At 45.9% G+C, this 24,404-nt stretch overlaps 2 protein-coding genes across 2 annotated transcripts in view; both read left to right on the top strand.

Annotated features, from left to right (window-relative positions):
- The window catches only part of LOC142488419 (uncharacterized), a 337,058-nt gene that overhangs the window by 35,289 nt on the left and 277,365 nt on the right, over nucleotides 1-24,404 (top strand). The gene's annotated exons all lie outside the window — the stretch shown is intronic.
- Nucleotides 24,158-24,404, top strand: part of LOC142488397 (uncharacterized) — a 39,108-nt gene continuing 38,861 nt past the window's right edge. The window contains exon 1 of the mRNA XM_075588877.1: nucleotides 24,158-24,342. The gene's annotated coding sequence lies outside the window, so the exon portion shown is untranslated. The remainder of the gene's footprint in view (nucleotides 24,343-24,404) is intronic.

The raw sequence follows: 24,404 nt of genomic DNA, 5'->3' as shown, positions 1-24,404 counted from the left end.
GAATTTTATCGCTAGCTGCCCCAGACCCAAAGTTATAAACTTTAATAGGTGTTGAACTTAGCCGTAACTGAGTTGTCACGGCAATTGAGGGATCAAAGCTCCTTCAATGAAACAGTAGCAGCACTCGGATACTGCGGTTTGGCAGGCATCAAACATGGTTACAATGTATCACTTATTTCTTGGAAAGTAGACTCTAGGCATTTCCTATAGAAATGCATGGCTTCATTCAATTCAATGGGAAAACTCCGCTCAGACTCTTGGGTTCCATCTGCTGGTCTTTTTCGGTATAGGGCCAAAACCTTTTCAATCTCCATTGAAACCTATGGAGACCCAATGGCGACCTATGGGACAGTGCCGGCAAATGGTGGGTAAAAAGGCGGGAGGGGGAACAAAGGGCCATAAACACTCAACCACAGTTAACCCTTTCCCTCTCAACCTGATCCCAGTGTATGTGCTTGGTGTAAACACTGTATGAGCAGGAACACATTTAAACATTAAACACTGGGGAAGGGGAGGGGAAACAGCATGCAATCCAGCCAAGCTGGAGGGGGGAAACAGCACGTGGACCAGCACCAAAGGTGTCGGGATGGGAAGGGAAGAGAGGGGACCCTAGCCCCTGCAGTCAGGTGCCCCATCACTGAGGGGCTCCAGGCTGTTGTAGTAGGATATTTTCATTGGACCAATAATATGTACAGTATAGAACCTTTCAACCCTCACAAGATTTATCTTACACCGTCACACCTAAAGATACCCTGTAAAGTCCAAACGTTTGTATTGTAAACCATCCTTGTTACTTTTATTGTATCATACTACTTCCTATTTTATTTTATTCTCCTTCTCCCCCTGTATGTGTGGGGGTTGGGGGAAATACTTTAAGATGAAGTGGGGCCTCCTTACGCACTATGTTTATATAGGGGAGAATCCTATGGGGGAACAAAAAGATTACCTTACCAGGTACTAGCATTAGCCTTTTGCTTGTATACGCTGTGGTAAAAGCTTATAACATAATGAGAGCATCTACACACCCACTGGTCCATACAGCGTAGAAGCCTTTGTCTTCAGTTGACTATGGGAATCAATTTACCCACAAGGTAAGACTCCTCCTACATCAGGGAACTCACAAAGGGTAGAAGCTATTTGTCTCTGGGGACAAAGTGTATGGATAACTTCTAAGAGACAATCGAACACAAGCATCAAATTAACACAGCAAATGTTGCATTTCTTCCATGAATAAAACATAATAGATGACGGCATATACTGATTTCTCTGAACTGGAGCTCAGAAAAAAAACAGAAAACGTATTTTAACAATTATATTTTCAATATGTAACCCCCCAGTATGGCCCCATACAAGATCTACATGAGTCTGCAGACCTATTTGAATGAGGACCCACATACTGTACCACTTATGTCACAAGGGGTAAAAGCCCTCCTGTGTCTTGTGGGGCTTACCATAGGAGGAGGAGCTATAGTGAGGTTTGGGTCAGAACTAATGTTATAAGACTAGGCGTAAAAAAAATAATTTAGGTTAGAATTAGGTTTAGAGTTACACATGAATTAAGGGTTAGAAAGAAAGTTAGAATTGGAAATGTGGTTAGGGATAGAATTAGCGTTACACCTAGAACTAGAGTACATTTTGAACAGAACAGAAGTGCAAGTGTCGAGATGTAAAAGAAAAATAACACAAAATAGTGAAATACATCATCTCAACTTTCAGAGAGACCTGTAACTAGCATCAGATGCACTCACAAATTTGTATCCCTTTTCAGCATATTTGAATCAAATACTGCACCGACACACTTTATTCGAGCAAATACCCGGTATGTACCTGGCAGATACCTGGAATGCGCCGCTCCTCACCTCTGACAAGCCCCGTTGCATTTGCCTTCCCAGCCTGGGTTCATGCCTGGCTGATGGGCGGCTGATCTGTTAAATGATAATGATTAGGATTTAATAGGCTGCAATGCTTCGCGTGTCTACCAGATGGCATAAATTCATGAATTGTAATGCAGTTTATATATATATACTGTGCAGTATTGCAGCCAGCGGGAATAAAATGCTTCAATCCCTGCTTGGAAAATAACTCAATGCACTCGGGCAGAAAACAGTCACAAACCTCAATACACCCGGGTATACCCGAATTCGTGGGACTAGCCAAGCTCGAATAAAGTGTGTCGCCAGTGTAGATGGTAGTTGTTCTCGAGAAGGTAATTGGGAGATCAGGATATTTCTCTAAGTTATTTAAACATGCGAGAGATGAGACAAAGTACCAACATACAGTGGCGACAACCTTTATTCTAAATCGGCTAGCTCCGCGAATTTCAGATTATCCCGGTTATGTGCGGTTTTGTGTCATTTTCGCCCGGAGTGAATTGCGTTATTTTCGCGCCCGTGATTTAAGCATTTTATTCTCGCTGTCTGCAATACTGCAATGCCGTGTAAAAACTCATGGGGGCGTCTGCGAGCTGTTATCTTTGAAGTCTAATACCTTCGCGGTTCAACCTACAGTACGTCAGTACACAGTCTGTGCGTGCACGTGCAGTAATAGTAAAATTACTATTATATATATAAAGTATAGTAATATAATTTTTTCCGTCTTTATCTTGTTCCTCATTCTGTCTACAGTACAGTAGTTCATTGAGAGAGGAGAGGTTTTGTGTACATCATTACTGCTGTTTATATATATTTCCCATTGGGGAACTCGCGTGTGATGTATTGCACTATCTCAGGGACAATGTTGTCTTGGAAGAAAGCTTTATTCATGATTCCTATAGCAAGAAAAGAAAAGGGCTCAAAAAACTGCACAATAGTACAGTACAGTGCATACAGTATGGCAACACTAGTCAAGTACAGTGCATAAGGCTACATTATATTTGATATATTTTACCTTCAAAGATGACAATGCATCCTGGTCCACGCCTAGAGATGGCACCCCACACATGCAGCTTCACGGGGTATTTTGGCCGCGGCTTCAAAGATATGCGGCCTTTTTTGTGGAATGCAAAGCTAGCAAATCTCTCCAGCGACACAGTAAACTCATCAGTGAAGATGCAATCCTGGAAAGTCTCCCCACTGTCGATCCATGCCTGGGCCTGGACCAGTCTTTTGATTTTGTTTGCGTCCCGTATCATGGGGTACGCTCTGTAATGACAAGGAATAAAAAAAATTTAGCGGCACAGTACAGTACAGTTTCCTAAACAAAACTTTTACCTCCTGTACTGTCCAGTACTAACCTCACACGTCTATATTTCCATCCAATGCTGCGTCTCATCTTCTTTATGCTGCTCTCGGATACAGACAGATTGCTTTTCCTGCAGAGTGTTTTTAACCCTTAATGCACTCCTCTCATCATTCTCCTCACTTATTTTGTCCACCAGAAGAGTTGTCTCCCTACAATGTAAAGAAAATATATTGTTTTATTAATATACAGCAATATAAAATGTATATAAATATAATGTTGTAATATAAATATAAATATACCAAAAATATATACTGTTGTACGATAAATATAAATATACAAAAAATGTATACTATTGTACTATAAATATAAATATACAAAATATATATACTGTTGTAATATAAATATAAATATACAAAATATATATACTGTTGTAATATAAATATAAATATACATCCTATATATACCGTTGTACGATAAATATAAATATACAAAAAATGTATACTGTTGTACTATAAATATAAATATACAAACTATGTTGTAATATAAATCAACAGAAATAACAACAGTATTAGATACAGAACTGTACTGTAGATGTACTGTACTGTATGAACAGTACAGTACAGTACGTACAGTTTTCTATATTTTTTTTTGTTAAGTTTTATAAATATACTTACGCGTTAGTTACCCTTGGTGCCCTTTTGCGGTCTCTGTTTTTTCCGTATGCATGATAGCACACGGTGGTTGCTGGCACAACGAGGTCAGAAGTAGCTAGCCAGCGCTGGATAGCAGCAATTCAGTGTCCGCTCGTGTACATCTACTTAATTCGCATGCTGAGCTCCTTTGAAATCTTTTTAACAGGCATTGCTGCGAGTAGAAAGAAATACAAACACAAGAATGTGTATTCGATGTTTAGTCGATGTGTATTCTATGTGCAGTCAATACACAAAATGGATGGTGTATTTATACGGTAATGACCTCACATTAGAGTATGCCCACTTTCAACACCTGTACCTGGTCGCCATGCATAAAAGGTTACACACTTTGCATAGCCCACCACTCGATGATCTTTATCTGAACTTGCCCTTGTCCAGATACTGCATTGTGCCACCTGCTTCCATGGAGCAACCCCGATTCTATGGACGCAAGAACCCACTCGCTTCTGCCGTGCCTGTCAAGCTGAAAAAGCGAAAGGCGGCAGCCGTTTCCACGCCAAGGCCAAAGCGACAGGCTAAGGCCAATAAAAAAAACCTTCTGCTGACCCCAAAGGCTAAGGATTTTCTTAGACGTAAGCCTCATTATGTCAAGAAGATATACGGTGATGTACTGTCGACGCGAAACGATTGGCAGCCAACCCATCGAACCCGCAGACCACTTCCTCACATACGCTTCGACGACTCTGCTGTAGCTGTCCCGGAAATCTTCAGCCCGTCTTCTCCACCCCCATCTTCTCCGGTTCCATCTGATGACGCCGACGCCGCCTCTGAAATCCATGGGTCACTTTCTCCTTTGCTCTTAGACGACTCTGCTTCTTGCCCGGAAATCCAAAGGTCACTTTCTCCATCCCTCTTCGACGATGCTGCCGCTTCTCCTCTACCGGGTATCCACAGGTCACCTCCTCCACTCTTCCTCGATTTCGATGCCGCTTCTGTCCATGGAACCCCCATCTCATCCTCCGTTGCACCCATCCCCCCAGATGTTCACACGCCATGCACAAGAAGCAGCTCGTTAGACCGGATGCTGAATGGGATAAGTGTGGATCTCCCCGGGAATTCTATTGTGCTAGCAAAGATAGATCTGCTTCTGGAGACAATGCTAAATGTGGAGCAACGGATGCTACAAATGGATCAACGGATGGATCGACAGATGGAGAATATAGAGGCTGACATAGCGGACATACATTATTTGCTCGGTGCTAATACCCCTGTTTCCCCGACGCCGGAGCAGGGGGGTGACATGGATGTGATGAATGGGACCTTCGACCCCCTTCCATCACCAAGCGCACCCCTTTCACCAGAAGATGTAGTGTACATGTATGCCATTTAGGAGGACATGATAACCCCGTCAAGACCACGCCAGGAGACAACACGGCGACCACAACCGGAGGAAAGCTTCCTCCCAGACAACCTACCATCGCCCGTCGCCTCAAGCACACCCACTCCCAAAAGACCTACACCCGCTCGCATCGATACGGTGCCCGACATCACCCTGTGCGATCTGCCACCGAAGCTCAGGGAGAAGTATAGGGTGAAGAGTGCTGGTGCACCCCACAAGTATGCCTTGTTCATATTTAAGCATCATGTTCCCTACTCTTTGTACTGCGACTGGGCCTTCAAAGTGAACTATGATGGGAATCGCGTAAAAAAGGCGCTTCCTGTCAATTTAAGGAAAAACATTCTGGATGAAATGCGGCGCTTTTATCCAATTACAGATCCTGTAATGTAAGGCGTTCGAGACTGCATTAATGGTGTTTTGCGCCATGCAAGGAATCGGCCATGGATGGACAATGTGGAGGACTTTCTGTGAGACCATACTGTTGTGCTGAACTGTATTGTACTGTACATGTTTTGACCTACAGTACCTGCTGTACTTAAACAAAGGAGATGTTGTTGTGTGTTTTTTTACACAGGACATGCACAACTCCAGTCCCTAGGGGCCGCAAACAGGCACGATTTTCAAGGTTGTCCTGAAAACCTGCCCTGTTTGCTGCCCTCGAGGACTGTACTGGTGCAGGTCTGACTGACAGTGTTGCGCACCATCCCACTGTACTGTACTGTATACAGTACTGTGTTTCTTTAATAAAGGAGATGTTACTTAAAATGTTTCAACATTGTACAGTATTTGTAAATAAATGTTTTTGCACTTACTCCACCAATAAAAGAACATGTTGATTTGTCTTATATTGTTTCCATTTGCTCCTTTGATAGTGTAACAAATGTCGAGGCTTACTGCACTGTTTTTTTACTGCCAGACCCCAAAGCCGCAAGATCGGCAACATTGTCAAAAAAGAGCAATGATCGCACAATTGGCGTGGGAACAAGGGCATCGGTCAAGTTCACGGCCAATTGGCGTGAGAACGTCTGTTCTAGGGCACCTAGAAATAAAATTCATTTTGCCCATAGATGTTAGGAACCCCCTCGCTTGACCCCAACAGGGCCCGACCAGTAATGGCGACGAGAAAGGGTCACGCCGGCGAGGAGGGTCCTATCATTGACCGTAATGGTGGAGAAAGCCGCGTTGCTTTGAAACGGCTAAGTCAGAATGAGCAGAAACCTGGAACCCATAACTCCGGTTCTGTTCAACCTAGAGGGCTCAGATTCGGTCACCATGTAGTCCTAGTTCCGGCAGGATTGCATGGCAAATAGCGACCCTCTCGTGGCAACAGAACGGAATCAGGGTAATGGTAAAGTTTAGGTTTCTGCCATTGACTTGCATGGCAGAAAAAAGCCACTTTTGTAATGTGCTTTAAAACTGTATTTTTGGATCTCCGGTTCAGGGGCACGTGGAAGGCTGATATTTGGCCACTATGGCAAGGATACTTCCGCATGAGGACCAGGCAAATTTCGACCCGCTCAGACCAACAGAACGGATTATTTTAAATTATATTTATATATTTATATTTTAAAGATATTAAAGAATGTATTGTATTTTGGGTCGAGGACTGTAGTGGTGCAGACTGTTTTGCACACCATCCCACTGTACAGTATACAGTATGTATTGACTTGTCGTTCTTAAATAAAGGAGATATTGCGTTTTGTTTTTTTTGTGAATTAAGAATTTGTTTTTAAAACATGTGACTGTAAACCATACTGACTGACAAATGTTTTCACACATGTAGCCGTAAACCATACACCTGTTGATGTTTTGAATTGCTGTGCACTTAAAATGTATTTACATTGTACAGTATTTGTAAATAAGTATTTTTGTACTTACTCCACCAATAATAGGACATGTTGATTTGTCTTACATTGTTTCCATTTGCTCCTTTGATAGTGTAACAAAATACAGTGGTTCTAGAATGTCGAGGCTTACTGCACTGTACTGTATACAGTAGACATGCTCAGTATACTGTAAGAGTACTAAAAAAATAGAAGAATAGAAACACACAAACTGTACTGTACTGTATGTACTGGCAGTGTATACTGTAGAAGACACATAATGTAAGTGATACTGTACATGTAGAATAAATGCATAGTTTTATTTTTTCGGGTTTATTACACAGTATACTGTACGGCCGGAAAACATCAGCATACAGTACTGTTTCAGGTACAGTATTCTATCCTAATCAATAACAAGGGCAAAAAAACTGTAGACGTGGGGTTTTAAATCCGATTCAGCAATGTGCAGGCATTGTCACACAACGCGATATTATCCATCGAAATCCCCCCATTAGCCGTTTTCTTTTCTGAGGAAAAACAAAAAGAAAAGTTTTAATGTACAGTACTGCTCAGCCCCCTAAAGAAGTACCCAGCCAGCCCCACCAATAATTTTCTCCTGTTCACATGCGCATGCGCCTAGCGTTCCACCAATTGTTCAGTATCTGCAGTACAGTACTGTAGAAGCCGCTCAGCCAATGATATTGCTTACAGGAGAATCGCTTGACTTTGGAATCGCACCGATATTTATACAGTATTGTCAAAATAAAAAAACACAGAAAATAATACGGCAACAATACTCACCATAGAATTTCCCATTCAGCTGGCGCCGGCGCCGGTCCACTGCCGGTCCAGCTTTCTTGATCATCCATGTCGATAGTTTGCAGCGGGACTAGTCCACCTGTAGTCAGCTGGTGAGGCTGGAAATTGCTTAGGTACATGCAAACTTCATCAAAACTGCACGAGAAATCCAGCTCAGCCTCAGGGTTGTCACTGACGGCGGGACTGTCATTGGAAGCCGGTGCTGGGGCATCGTTTGGCAGCGACTGTCGTTTCTTAGTTGGTTTTAACACGACCCTTCGCATTTTGCCGCCTTCATGATCATAGATACCGGAAAAATCCGGTGATACACACCAATACCCTCCAACAAATTGTGGCTCAATACGATGAAATCAGGGATCACTACATAACCTTTTCCTTACTGCACGCTTCCACGTATGAGGAGTTGGCGAAAATTTGTAAAAGTCATAGTTTTTGATAAAATACTGATAAATTTGAACAACTGTTGCCATCTTATCCTCTGTTGCATTAATCGCGGCACATATCAAATACGCGTAACTTCTGTCGGGTTTTTGGAAAGCGTCTGCACTTGAACACTCATGGCGGGCGGGTCTCTGGAGAATACTGTAACCGAAACTGGTCTTTGTCTTTCTTTAATATGAAAAGCCTAAATTGATACATTTTTGCAACCTCTTCCTTCAGTCTCAAGGCCAAGTTACAATAGCACACTGTGGTATCTTTTTTAAACGAAACACCTGCAAGTCGACACATTACTGAAGCGCATGCGCATTACAATTCATGAATTTCTGCCATCTGGCGGACACGCGAAGCATTGCAGCCTATTAAATCCTGAACCATTATCAATAAATGCATCAACCGCGCGTCAGCCGGGCATGACCCGTGGCTGGGAACGCAAAAGGAACGCGGCATGCTCCGGGTGAACAGCGTCGCATTCCAGGAACAAGCCAGGGAAAAAACGGTGATTTGTTAGAATAAAAGCTGCCGCAGCAGTAATATAATTACATAAAATACTTTGTGAGAGTAAAATAAAATCAATGCGCTCACAAATTGTGCATGGATTAAAGGCGTTCCGAGCTCACAGGCTCCAGCAGCACAACCGTTCTCCCGCTCAACCATCTCAGTCTCCAGTCACATTCAGAGGACAAAAACTCAGGCTGGGGAACGCCTTTCGGCAGCTCAACGAGGATGCACCTAGCCCTATGTGTTTCACCTGTGTCTGACTTCTTCAGGGGATCAATAGTTGTGAATACCAATGTAGCACTATGGTCGGTTGCTTGCCTGCGAGCATGGGCTCTTCAATCATATGCAATGCCTTGTCAGTCTGCGGCACACCGCCTAGCAGTTGGTAATGGCCCATTAAGATTAATACAATGGGGGTCCCTGCATCTGAATTGGACTTGCGCTGTGTGAATCCTTCCAGGCCGAGAGGACTAACCACCCACCCTGGGGCATCTAACTCCTTCACCCACCCCCTCTACCCCCAATGAAATTACAATACATTGAACAACACCCCCCACCAACATATACCGTACAGTAATGGGCAAAATCCCTATTATCCATATCTGGATAATAGCACATTTGTCCATTAAAAAATAAAACATAACCAAAACATTACCCAGCCAGCATATAGAAAATTAAAGTTGTACTCACCGCTGCCCGGTTGAAGGCCATCCCCGTCCTCCTCATCTTCCTCTGCCTCCTCCTCTTCTTCAGTGGGCACTGACCGTAAACTTAAAAAGCTAACTACTGACCTGCAACCCCTTAATCACCTGAGCGGTTATTACCCACGATGGTAATTAAGGTGTTAATCCCTCCTACTGCTACACACTCGGGAGGCCTAACCACCCTGACCAGGGCAACTACCCCACCCACTCATCCCATTGATTGGCTCAGTAGTAAACCATACCCATCATATGGGCATGGTTTCCCACAATGGCAATGAATGGGCAAGCTACAAATAAAAAAACAAGCACTGAATAAAATACATTACATTTCAATAAAATAAAACATTTGCCAATAAACCAAATGATTGGCAAAGTGGTAAACCATGCCCTTAATAGTGGCATGGATTGCCACTATGGCAATAAATGGGCAACCTAAAAAAATAAAACACGCACTGTAAGAGGACATGTGCAGAGGTATGCAATGGAGACTTTTTAAAAGTGAAATTACTGCTGCGGCAGCCTTTATTCTAACAAATCACCGTTTTTTCCCTGGCTTGTTCCTGGAATGCGACGCTGTTCACCCGGAGCATGCCGCGTTCCTTTTGCGTTCCCAGCCATGGGTCATGCCCGGCTGACGCGCGGTTGATGCATTTATTGATAATGGTTCAGGATTTAATAGGCTGCAATGCTTCGCGTGTCCGCCAGATAGCAGAAATTCATGAATTGTAATGCAGTATATATATATACTGTATAACAACAACCCCTATAACCCCTAACATACACATACTGTATATGCACATCAATGATACTATAGGCCGGCGGGGGCGAGATGTGTTTGCAGCAGAGAGAGATCCGCTGCTCTCTCTGCGCAAACATCGGCACATTAAAAATGATTTAAAATACATTTTTATTCATAGTGTAGATGTGCAGGGGGTCTCCGGAGCTGAACCGCATTGGTTTCAGGTCCGGGGACCCCCTGCTTCCCGAGATACAGGCCCCTTTATGGGGTGCCGGTATCCCTCTGCATTTAAAGGTCCCGATCACGTGACCGCGGAATGTAAACAAAGCATGTGGGTAGGCCTCCCTTGTGGGTAGTGGGTGAGGGTGGTTAGGCCTCACAGGGTGGGGGGTTAGTGTGGGAGGGTATGTAGGCGTCCCGAGTGGTGGGTGAGGGTGGGTTAACCCCTTAATGACTGTAGCGGTTAATAACCGCTATGGTGATTAAGGGGTTAGGGGACATTACTTTGGATGTTTTAATTTTTGTGTCTGTTTTGCAGCAGCGGAGGGGCCATGGGAAGGATGAGGGGGTGGGGGGCAATGGTATGTGGGTAGGCCTCCCTTGTGGGTAGTGGGTGAGGGTGGTTAGGCCTCACGGGGTGGGCCATTGGCAGTCAGGCGCTGCATTATATGCACATCAGGATCCCCCTCCCCACATTTACATAAACTGCACTCACAGGAACACAGGCAGGGAGATTTAACAGACAAATTAGGGGGAGGGGGCCTTACACAGATTACAGTCAAGGCAGGGAGATTTAACAGACAAATTAGGGGGAGGGGGCCTTACACAGATTACAGTCAAGGAGGTGGAGTTATAACCAAAAGGGAACAGTTATGTTAAAAATATGTATTTAATGTATTTATTGTTGTTTATGTATTTTAAATACACTGGGGGTGTACTGTATGTTGTTTATTGCAATGTTTATTGGGGGCAAATGTCCCCAATAAACATACTATTCTGCCTTAACCCTTCATTGCCTTAGCGGCTATCAGCTATGGTAATGAAGCAGCATTTCTGTATTTTTAATAATATTGTGCAGGAGCAGGGGGTCCCCTGAGCTTTCATTTGTGGCTCAGGGAACCCCGTGCTCACTGTACAATATTATTAAAAATACATTCATGCCTATAGTATCATTGATGTGCATATACAGTATGTGTATGTTAGGGGTTATAGGGGTTGTTGTTTTTTATATATATATATATATATATATATATATATATATATATATATATATATATATATATATATATATACAGTGTTCGACAAACCTATACATTTGCTCTCCCCGGGCGAGTGGATTTAACATTGTGGCGAGCTCCTATTGGCCCAAGCAGCACACGTTTGGTACTGGTGGCGAGTAGATTTTTTTTGTGATTTGTCGACCACTGTATATATATATATATATATATATATATATATATATATAAAACAACAACTCCTATAACCCCTAACATACACATATATATATATATATATATAATATTCATGTATTTATTTATTTATTTAGATTTATTTATTTATTTTTTGGACGGCTGCTGTGTGTGAATTTTTTTTATTGTGGGTAGTGGGGGTGGGTGAATGGGGTATTAGCCCCAACGGTGGTTGTTTAGGGTTTGCGGGGGGGTAGCGGGATGGGTTAACCCCTTCATGACCGTAGCGGTATTAACTGCTACGGTCGTGAAGGGGTTAAGTGCACCCGCAACCCCCCCACAAGTCCTAAACTCACCAAGGGCCAAATACCCCCTTCACCCACCACCGCTACCCACAATAAAGCGGGCACGGTGGGTTAACCCCTTCATTGCCTTAGCGGCTATCAGCTATGGTAATGAAGCAGCATTTCTGTATTTTAATAATATTGTGCAGGAGCAGGGTGTCCCCTGAGCTTTGATTTGTGGCTCAGGGAACCCCCTGCTCACTGTACAATATTATTAAAAATACATTCATGCTGCTTCGTTACCATAGCACATAGCCGCAAAGGTAAGGAACGAGTGTTTATTGATATGGGTGTTTTATTCATACTGTAGATGTGCAGAGGGTCTCCGGAGCGGAACCGCTTTGGTTTTAGGTCCGGGGACCCCCTGCACATCTACACTATGAATAAAAATGTATTTTAAATCATTTTTAATGTGCCGATGTTTGCGCAGAGAGAGCAGCGGATCTCTCTCTGCTGCAAACACATCTCGCCAGGGGACGGCTTCTCGGCTTCAAAGACAACAGCTCGCAAATGCCCCCCTGAGTTTTTACACGGCATTGCAGTATTGCAGAAAGCGGGAATAAAATGATTAAATCACAGCCGCGAAAATAACGCAATTCACCCCGGGCGAAAACGACACAATACCGCACATAACCGGGATAATCTGAAATTCGCGGAGCTAGCCGAGTTAGAATAAAGTGTGTCGCCACTGTAAATAAGGCTTTTATTGCTCCTGTTTCTTTAACATAAGAAAATCATCCAAATGTATGCAAATAAGGGGTCAAACAAAGCTTCTGTTCCACTTGGGAGTATTTCTTGTTAAACCCATGCAGTCCACAACTCCCTTTAGATTAGCATGTCTCCCAGCCCCAAACATATCTCTTGATATGTGCAGATATACAAAAAGTCTTAGAAAGGAAAGTCTTATCTGTCTCTTGTAGGGGAAGGCTTCTTTGTTCTCTAGGTTTAGAAGTACTTTCCCTTGTGTCTTTCTGGCAGTGTGCAGTCTCTTCTGGCAGGCTCAAGACGTCTGTCTCCTTGTTCAGCTCACAGGTGTGCTAAGGAGTCTCACTTACTTTCTCAGAGGCAGGCTTTTTCTAACACCTCTAATCAGATCAATTAACCAGCACACTGTTGGATTAGAGGCAAGTTTTCTGAACAGGGTAAGTCCCCTGTTACATACCTCCCCTGTTTGTGGGAAGCTCGGGCTTGCCACGGCCAAAACCCATCCTTCCACTCTCATTCGAGATATCTCTGTGACTTGAATGAGAGTGGATGGAGGAGAACCCTCAGTCCTGCTGGGATTTGAGCCCTTCCTACAGTTTAGTAGTGTCTCCTCCAGAAGGTGCTTGAGATCAGCAGTCCTCAGTCGTTCAAGGAGAACTTTTTCCAAGTACAGTCTTTCTACTGACCACGTGGTCTTGAGCTTTCCCCTGTGTCGAGCACTCCTCTTTTTGTAGGCAGACTGTATGGCGACAGTCGCAGAGCGCCTATGCAAATCGCTCTCTCTCACCATCCTTCCCATGTGCTCCACTTTAGCACCAAATGTCCACTTCCTGGTATAACAAGAGCACCCAAGAACAGCCACTTGAGCCCTCAGTTCTTGAATCTGTCTTCCTGCACTTTTCCCATTCAATGTAGTCGCCAGTTCAGCTTCTTTGGGATTGTAACAGGGGAGTTATCCCTGTTCAGGAAATGTGCCTCTAAATCCAGCAGTGTGGTGGTTAATTGCTGGTAGTCAATTAACCAACACCACCTGGCTGATTAGGTTCCTTAGAAAAACCTCCCTTTGAGACAGGAAGGGAGATTGTTCCTGAGTCTCACAAGTTGTGAGACTGACCATGGGGACAGATGTCTTGAGCCTGCCAGAAGAAATAGCAGAGCTGCTTGCAAGACACAGGGGAAAGCACCTCTAAACCTGAATGCTGACAAAACCTGAGGAAAAAGGCAACAACCCAGGAACAGAGAAGACTTTCCCTCCAACCACAAGGAACAGATAAGACTTTCCTTTATAAGACTTTTGGTATATCTGCTCATATCAAGATATATGTTTGGGGCTGGGAGACATGCTTATCTAAAGGGAGTTGTGGACTGCATAGGTTTCACTAGAAATACTCCCAAGTGAATAGAAGCTTTGTTTGACCCCTTGTTTGGATGGTTTTCTGATGTTAAGGAAACAGGTGCAATAAAAGCCTTATTTAATTTCACCATAACAAGTCTCCCTTGCATACCTCTGTGCGCTTCCTCCTACATATGGTGTCAGAAGTGGGATGAGAGGTGGTCCTTGAAGTTAAAAGGAGTCCGGAGATTGCCTGTAAAAAAAAAATTGTGCTTTTTGCCTACAAACAGCCTGAGCAACATAAACAAAGATCTCATGCAGCAGAGACCAGAGTTAAAGGGACACACCCAGGCAGGAAATCTACATGTACTGAAACTTACAAAACCACAGATGGACTCTTTTCCCCGATTGCAAGAGGAGAGAGAGAGACCGTGCTGAAGCAGGTAAACCTTATTTGCCTATCACAAATAAAGTGTAATATGGTCATTGAAATAGGGGTTTTTCCTTCCAGTTGTAGTCAGGGTTCAAGAAGTAAGTTAGCCCTTAAAAGGGATAGGCGTTTGTTGTTTTGAAATGTTTCGCTAAAGCAGTGAAATCAGATGGAGACACACGAGCGGTACTGATTCTGCAAGTAAAGGCTGCCACACCGCATAGGACTACCAGTTGTGAGTGGAGTATATGCAGAAAAGTGTGAAAATTGATGCAAGACTGGGCTGCAGCAGGGGAATTTTCAGTAAACAAGTGCTGAGGGTAAAATTACCCTACTGGGGAAAAGGGAATTGCTGAGCTGTGTAAAAGGTATCCCAAAGTGTGAAGAGTGAATGCCATAATACCCATCGTTAACACTGAACATTACTGAACTCAAGCAGAAAACCACATTATTTGGCTGAAGCGGAGGTTGTTGCACCTAGCAAGTAAATGGTGTAAAGCAAACATAAGTTTTTACCTAGCAACTGCACATCCAGTATACCTAATGAGAGATTATGCCTAGCAAGTAAATGGTGTAAAGCAAATAGAAGTTTTTTCCTAGCAACTGCACATCCAGTATACCTAAAGAGAGAGAATGCTTACACAGTACTGCTGATATTGTAAAACTTACCCAAGAAAAAGAAAAGTCTACAGAGATGCCTGTGAGAGCTACGACCTCTGCAAGCAAAATATGCCCACCTGTAGGACTACCACAATTGGGGGTTCTAGCAAATACAGTGGTAACAGCTGCAATAGCGCCTCCTGAGGTCAGGAAGGAAATTACACCTGATAGCCCCAAAATGGAGGACAAGATGCAGCGTTCCTGTAATGAACCCTACCCCACGGAAGAGTGGCCCTTCCAGTCCAATAAAGAGGAAGACATCTCTTACAGGGAACCCGAACCGAGTCACACCCACAAAACACCCCAAGAATGGTGGGGGTGCCTGAACTCGGCACAAACCAAAAAGACCGCTCTCTATGTTGACAAATATGGTCGACAGGAGAAAGAGCGGGAGCAGCAGATCATCAAATATTTCTGTCAGCTAAAGCAACTGCAAGAAAAGCCTGGCGTATACAATGAAGCCGCTGAAGTATCAAATAAAGAAGTAGACCCCAGTATTCTGGATCGGACGGAGTCATCCAAAACAAAAAGGCGGAAAAAGAAAAGCGATTCTTCACTTACCGGGGAAGGAACAGACACGTCCGCAGATCCTGTGGACAAAAAGGGGGACCGAGTTGCCCTGCAGCCTAGAGAAAATGGAGAATTCGTTCTGCGAATAATCGAATATCCAGAGGGCCCAAGGCAGAAGTCAAGTACCCCAAAGAAGTGTCTGTCCGGTGCCAACAGTGAGAAACCCTCAACCAATCATCCCAGGGAAGCGGAGCTGGAACCAGTGAGTGACGATGCCTTGATCAGCCCTGAAGACGCCCTGAAAATTGCCAGGCTTAACTGTGATCTACTCCGGGAACAATTGAAACTTGAGAGGGAAGATAATGCTGAGTTACAGAAGATGGTGCTCGCAATGTACTCTGAATCTGGAACAGAATTGGACGATCTCAAGACTGAGCTAGATACTGCAAACGCTACTATTTCTGCCATGGATGAAAAGCAAAGCCAATCTGATAAAATGATGACTAAGCTGAAGCGGAAGTATGAGGAGGCACTAAAGCAGATGACCGTCTTTCAGCAAGAGGTACACACTCTTCGCGTAGAGCTGAATGCTGCACAACAGAAGGTCAACAGTGTCCGGACAGAGGTGGACGTATCTCAGAAAGAGGTTCAGACACTCCGCACAGCACTGGATGTCTCACATCATGAGACCAACAGCTGCCGCACAGACTTGGAAGTCTCTAGAAAGGAACAACACAGTCTCACTGAGGAGCTGGACATTTCTAAAGAAAATATTGTCAATCTTAATACAGATCTCAAAGTCTTTCAGAAGGAGCTTCCGACCCTCAACCTAGAGAAGGAAGTCTCACGCCAGGAGACTGTCATTCTCAAAGCAGATGTGCATAAATGGAAGGAGGACTGCAAGGAGGCCCTGAATAGTACAGAGACTGAAAAAGGAGAACATTTAAGATTAAAAAGAGAAAATTTAAAACTGGAAGAAGAAAATTTTCATTTGACAGACGATGTCAAGCAAAAGAATGAAAATCTGCACGAGCTTAAATAAATAAATAGACTGTTGGAAGGTGAGAAGTTTGAAGCAGAGCACTGACTGCAGAACCAACTGCAAGGTCTGCGTACGCACCTCCAGATGGCCGAGGAGAAGCAGCGAACTCTGCAGGAAGACAATCTGCAGGCTTTTAAAGAAATACAAGTGCTGCAGGAACATCTGATTACCCAGTATGTCCCCGCAAAGCAGCATGAGAAACTGAAGGCTACCCTGAGCCTCACCAAAGCATCGCTAGAGGCCAATCTTAGAACCCAGGTGACCCGGCACAAAAGGGAGCACAAGAAGGTCCAGAAACTGAAACAAGTAACTGTGGCCCAAGCAAAGAAGTTCATAGTGCTCCACAATGCAGTGAAAATGTGGAAGCAATCTCAGAGAAAACAAAGTGTGCAGATAAATTCCCTGAGAAGAGACTTGCAAGACGCACTCAAAAAACAGGGATCTCTCGCGGATGAGATTACAGTTCTAAAAGGACAAGTATTGACCCTGACTAAGCGTCAGTATCCCACAGCCACAAAAGCCTATGAAGACAAGGGTACAGTGAGAGCTGGGAATACCGCTCGTCTGAAAAACAAGGTTGCAAAATTTGAACCACCTAAACAAACACTAGCAAAACCTTCAGCCACTCAACAGGCAACAAAAGAAGGTACATGTGCTGAATCAAACCAGAAGAATCCTTAGCTGATGAAGCTGAAAAGATGGGACATTCTCTGGAAGTGGATATGGATTTGCAACTTAATCCCAAAGAGGCTGAACTAGCAACTCCACTAAGTGGAAAAAGTGCAGAGAGACAGCTTTAAGAGCGGAACACTCAAAGGGCTGTTTTTAAACGCTCTGCAACTGCTGCCATACAGTCTGCCGGCAATAAAATGAGCACCCGACGCGAGGGAAATCTCATGACCGCGCACGTAGCAAAAAGACTATACTATTAGTTTTTAATATGAAAAGCCTAAATTGATACATTGTTGTAACTTCTTCAGTACCAAGGTCAATTTACAATAGACCACTGTGGTATTTTTTTAAACACCTGCAAGTCAACACATTACTGAAGCGCATGCGCATTACAATTCATGAATATCTGCCACCTGGCAGATACGCGAAGAATTGCAACCAATTAAATCCGAACCATTATCAATAAACAAATTAATTAACACATCAACTGCGGGTGACGCCGGCATGAATGCAACATGAATGCAACATGAATGCGGCATGAACGCGGTGAAGTGCGTGGCATTCGGAAAAAAATCCCCGAAAAAATTCGGAGATGTCGGAGAATAAAAGGGGCCGCGACTGTAAGTATAAAGTTTAAATACATGAATAATAATACCATATTTCCTCGATTCTAAGAAGCACTTTTTTCCCAATTTCACATGTCTGAAATAGGACTGCGTCTTAGGCCCGGGCCATAGAAGGGTGAGGAGAGCGGAGGCGCTCTAACGCTGAGGCTCGCCTGCATTAGTCAGCGCGATTCCACGGACTTGCAGGCGAGCCAGCGTGCGCGAAGGGAGGTGGTTGGAGGTGGGGCAGTGACGTCGCTGGGCCAATCGCCCGCGATGCACTGACGTCAACGTCACGGCGCCAACGTCACGGCGCCGTGACGTTGACGCTGCTTCAGGCTGATTAGATGTTTTCAGCCGACAGCGCGCTGAAAAACAGCTTGGCGCTTGGCTGAAAACTCCAAAGCCTCCGCACGCCTGCGGACGCTCGCGTGAGCACCCTCTCAAGGCATCCTCATTGAGGATGCAGGGGCTCAGCGCCGAGCGTCCGCATGGCTCAGCGCGGCCTGTCTGTCTATGGACTCGGCCTTAGAATCGATGTGCTGAAAAAAAAAAAACTGCCAGGGGGCACTGCAGAAGAAGGGTGCTGCAGCTTTCAGCATTTTACCAAAAGGCGCGGTAGCCGGCTGCGGAACCATGGCCCCCGCCTGCTCTCCCTCCTGTGACTCTAAGTTACTTGCTTGCTGGGTTGAAGTGCTGGCCCCCATGCGACACACAGATGATTTCAGCAATGCGGCTTTTGGCATCACCACGAGTCCTCCCTCCCCCCTCTGCGGCCCACAGCAGTGGCTGCTGGCCCCATGTCACTTTGTGACCCACAGCGGTGCGGCTGTAGCGGCACCACGAGCTGTCTGCCTCACGCCACACCCCTCCCCCCCTGCTACTCTCAGTGGTGCGCGCGGTGGCACCCCCCCCCCCCCCCTCTGCTACTCACAGCTGCGGCTGCCAGCCCCACGAGCCCCCCGCCCCCCTCTGCTACTCCCCCTTCCCTCCCCCTTCCCTCCCCTTCCCGCCCCTTCCCTCCTTCCCCCCCCCCTTCCCTACCTTTCCCTCCTCCCCCCTCCCCCCTCCCCCTTCCCTCCTTCCCCTCCTTCCCTCCATTTTCTCTCTCTGCTCATCCGATACTGTCTCTCTCTCTCCCCATTCTGTGTCTGCCTCTCTCTAGTATAGATAAATGTATGCTACTGTCTGCTAGTTTAAAAAAAAAAAAATCTCCACATGTACTGTAATATAGTGGTGTTTTCCCCCAATTTTTTTTAAATGAAATCAAGGGTCCGTCTTAGAATCGAGGAAATAGGGTAATAATTACTTGGTTATTTAGTTAAACCCTTTGGCCAAAGCGTCATTAGCCTGCATACCAACGCCAAGGTATAACCAAATTAATGCAGGTCCTACACTAGACGGTGAACCCTTTCTTTTACCTCTGTATGAGGGGAAAGAACCATAGTAGGTCCTGTCCTTGTAGCAAAGTGAAAAGACCTCCCAAGTTAAGAAGGCTTGGAGGAGTGAGCTCTGGGGGGGAGGTGCAACCTACCTCCATACAACTGTTGCCAGTGAGAATAATGGAGTCCTCACAATCTTTCTTGGTATCTGAGCATCCTGAGTCCCCTCTGTGCTGGAGGAACTATTCCCTTGGCTGCTAGAGGAATTAGTCTCTTCCAGCCGTGCCATTTCTGCCCTGACACTCCCAATATCTTCATTCAATATGGCAAATCTATTGGGATGGGTCAGCTCAGAAATGACCTGCCTCTCTCTATTGCCCCTGCTTCCCCTTCTGTTACCCAGCTACCTACCTGCTCCTCACCAATAGCAACCAAGCTACCTACCTGCTCCTCACTAACAGCACCATCATCTGCACCACTAGTCGAAGCAAGGGCCTGCTCAGTGAGCTCTAAACCCCTTTCAAGATTGCCAATGTCCCTCAATATTGCAAGTTGCCTCTTCAGATCAGCAATCTCTGACTCTAAAGAGACCACCTGCTCACACATCTCACAGCGGTATGCTCCTTGGAACAGCTGCTCCAAGTGCACATACATGTGGCAAGATGTGCATGGAGTGGCATTTTCAATCCTGCTCATTCTAGCAACTATGAAGTTTATAAGTACTAACAGTAGACTGTACTCCAATACCTTGTTTAACCGCTTCCTTGTTCAAATACTGCTTCTGGATCTAACTGTACACTTCAAACAACCAGCACTTAAATCAACCACACAGATCAGTATACGCAAGCTCCCCCCCAGACAAGTCTCCTGCCCCCCCCTGGGGGGGGCGCACCCCGCAGCTTGCGCACCCCTGCTCTACTTAACACATAAGTCCTGGTACCACCGCAGGCAGTGTTAGGGTTAAATCTATGCCCTTGCTGCTGCAGTAAACAACTCCCTTGAGTGACAGGGGGTGTGGGCCTAAGGCCTGGGCACTGCCTTATCAGGGGCTCAGAGCTAGAACCCTCCCCTTGGTATAAAGGGGGCTGCAGATCCAAATATAAGCAGAGTGTGGAAGTGTGGAGCCAGGACTCTGGTTCACCTTCCTTTCCCTCCATCCGAGAGTGGGAACAGCTACCCCATATTCCACCAGGGGATATGGGAGTCAGGGATAGATCCTTGGGGCCTCAAGCCCTGGGGGTTGAGTCCTGGGACCCAAGAAAGAACATGTAGGCTGACATGTATGTTGTGTAAAACATGTATGTTCTCAAAAGCAGAATGGCAATAAATTAGTTTGTTTAGAAATCCATGGAGCCCTATTCCTTTACCCTTCATTATACTTTAGATTATCACAGAGAGTCCTGAACCAGGAGCACCGGTATTTGTATCCTATTTATTCATTTTTTTTTACAGTGTTCAGCATTTTCCCTTTAATTTCAGTTAGTATAGACTGACAGCTCCTTCCTCACTCCATGAGGAGCAGAGACAGACTCTCCTTCCTCACTCCATGGGGAGCAGAGACAGATTCTCCTTCCTCACTCCATGGGGAGCAGAGACAGACTTTCCTTCCTCACTCCATGGGGAGCAGAGACAGACTCTCCTTCCTCACTCCATGGGGAGCAGAGACAGACTCTCCTTCCTCACTCCATGGGGAGCAGAGACAGACTCTCCTTCCTCACTCCATGGGGAGCAGAGACAGACTCTCCTTCCTCACTCCATGGGGAGCAGAGACAGACTTTCCTTCCTCACTCCATGGGGAGCAGAGACAGACTCTCCTTCCTCACTCCATGAGGAGCAGAGACAGACTCTCCTTCCTCACTCCATGGGGAGCAGAGACAGACTCTCCTTCCTCACTCCATGGGGAGCAGAGACAGACTCTCCTTCCTCACTCCATGGGGAGCAGAGACAGACTCTCCTTCCTCACTCCATGAGGAGCAGAGACAGACTCTCCTTCCTCACTCCATGGGGAGCAGAGACAGACTCTCCTTCCTCACTCCATGGGGAGCAGACACAGGCTCTCCTTCCTCACTCCATGGGGAGCAGAGGCATGCTCTCCTTACTCACTCCATGGGGAGCAGAGATAGACTCTCCTTCCTCACTCCATGGGGAGCAGAGACAGACTTTCCTTCCTCACTCCATGGGGAGCAGAGACAGACTCTCCTTCCTCACTCCATGGGGAGCAGAGACAGACTCTCCTTCCTCACTCCATGGGGAGCAGAGACATACTCTCCTTCCTCACTCCATGGGGAGCAGACACAGGCTCTCCTTCCTCACTCCATGGGGAGCAGAGACAGACTCTCCTTCCTCACTCCATGGGGAGCAGAGACAGACTCTCCTTCCTCACTCCATGGGAAGCAGAGACAGACTCTCCTTCCTCACTCCATGGGGAGCAGACACAGGCTCTCCTTCCTCACTCCATGGGGAGCAGAGGCATGCTCTCCTTACTCACTCCATGGGGAGCAGAGATAGACTCTCCTTCCTCACTCCATGGGGAGCAGAGACAGACTTTCCTTCCTCACTCCATGGGGAGCAGAGACAGACTCTCCTTCCTCACTCCATGGGGAGCAGAGACAGACTCTCCTGCCTTACTCCATGGGGAGCAGAGACAGACTCTCCTTCCTCACTCCATGAGGAGCAGAGACAGACTCTCCTTCCTCACTCCATGGGGAGCAGAGACAGACTCTCCTTCCTCACTCCATGGGGAGCAGAGACAGACTCTCCTTCCTCACTCCATGGGGAGCAGAGACAGACTCTCCTTCCTCACTCCATGAGGAGCAGAGACAGACTCTCCTTCCTCACTCCATGGGGAGCAGAGACAGACTCTCCTTCCTCACTCCATGGGGAGCAGACACAGGCTCTCCTTCCTCACTCCATGGGGAGCAGAGGCATGCTCTCCTTACTCACTCCATGGGGAGCAGAGATAGACTCTCCTTCCTCACTCCATGGGGAGCAGAGACAGACTTTCCTTCCTCACTCCATGGGGAGCAGAGACAGACTCTCCTTCCTCACTCCATGGGGAGCAGAGACAGACTCTCCTTCCTCACTCCATGGGGAGCAGAGACAGACTTTCCTTCCTCACTCCATGGGAAGCAGAGACAGACTCTCCTTCCTCACTCCATGGGAAGCAGAGACAGACTCTCCTGCCTTACTCCATGGGAAGCAGAGACAGACTCTCCTGCCTTACTCCATGGGGAGCAGAGACAGACTCTCCTTCCTCACTCCATGGGAAGCAGAGACAGACTCTCCTCCCTTACTCCATGGGAAGCAGAGACAGACACTCCTGCCTTACTCCATGGGGAGCAGAGACAGACTCTCCTGCCTTACTCCATGGGGAGCAGAGACAGACTCTCCTTCCTCACTCCATGGGGAGCAGAGACAGACTCCTAACTTTTAGCTACTCCCCTAGAAAGCTCTGGAAGGGGCGGGCTCATGGACTGTACCCACCTACAAGGGGTTGTACACAGGCCATGAGTCACCCCCTACCTTGATTCACTTTCAAGGGAAGCAGAAGGGGGGAGGTCACTGGCCCATAGATTAACCTGCTAATGCCTGGAATTTAACAGGACTTACATAGCAGATACTCTATGTGGGGAGAAACAGGTACTATGGAACATACCATGTTATAGATTATTTCGGGGACAAGCAAAAAATGTTTCAATGTTTAAAAAATCCAGACGGGCTGAATCTGGTAATAAAGGCAGACGAGAAATCACTAGGTTGCACTACATCTGCTTTAATCAGAAAATCTGTTAATTATTCATACACTTTTTTGATCACAAAAAGCCAATTTGATATTTATCATTTTAATTGCTCACTACAGGTATCCAGGTGTATCACAAATATGTCCTTAGTTCCTTGATGTACTATAACACACATCACAGCGAAATGCTCAAAGAACTAGATTGGTCATCACTCGAATCTAGGCGCAAAGTTCACCTTTCCTGTCTTGCCTTCAAATTCTTTATGGGCAAGCTACCCAGCTACCTGAACAAGCTCCTCACCCCTACCACATGCAGCACCTATCACCTGAGATCGGACCCCAAAAGACTGTTCATGGTCCCAAGGCTCAACAAAGTATCCGGACGTTCCTCCTTCTCATCCCGTGCACACCAAAACTGGAACAACCTACCAGAGACTCTCACATCCACCACCAGTATAAGTTCTTTCAAATCTAAGGCTGTCACACATTTTAATGTGGTCTGTAATTGTTTCATACGCCCATAATATATATTATCTTTAACTGTGCACGCAATGTCTCTGTATATAATGTATACCCTGCTCATTATGTAACTGTACTTGTAAACATGTATTATTTGTCTTAACTCTGTGCCCAGGACATACTTGAAAACGAGAGGTAACTCCCAATGTATTACTTCCTGGTAAAATATTTTATAAATAAATAAATAAATGATATATAATAATTTGATATTTCAGTTTCTGTGCCACATTCTATCGTCCATTGTTTGCTTGTCCCCTAAATAATCTATATGTGTGTAACCCCTTGAGAAGCAGCAGCAGCAGCAGAATGGGGGGGGGGGGGGGATCAGTGTTAAAAACATGATCTGTGTGAGGATACAGCGCTCTATACGTGCTGCCCCCTGGCTGTGATCCTCTCTGCTGTGTGCTGCTGCTGGGGAAGGAGCTAATGACAGAGCAGCAGCAGCAGATGGACTACAACTCCCAGAAGCCCCTGCTGCTGACACAGGAAGACATGACAGGACAGCCAATGAGGGGACAGGAGAGCAAAGCTTGAGGTGAGTGAGGCAGGGAAGGGAAGAGAGAGAGGAGCATGAGGAGAGAGCAGCCCTGTGTGTGAGAGCTGCTGCTTCAGCTGCTCCCTGATCCCCAGGCCCTGCTGCTGAGGGGTATAACTCAGGGGGTGTGACTAGGTAACAGGCTCCCCCCCGAGTGGCAGCACTGGGAGCGGAGCAGCAGTCTGCCAGACTAAAGGAGATGTGAGTAACCAGAGAGGGGGTCTTCATTACAGGCCCGGGGGGGGGACCCAAGTGTGTGTGCC

The sequence above is a fragment of the Ascaphus truei genome, chromosome 2, assembly GCF_040206685.1.
Source record: "Ascaphus truei isolate aAscTru1 chromosome 2, aAscTru1.hap1, whole genome shotgun sequence".
In the NCBI taxonomy this organism is placed as follows: Eukaryota; Metazoa; Chordata; class Amphibia; order Anura; family Ascaphidae; genus Ascaphus; species Ascaphus truei.
Note: the sequence above shows the minus strand (reverse complement) of the source record. Positions and strands in the feature narration are given on the sequence as shown.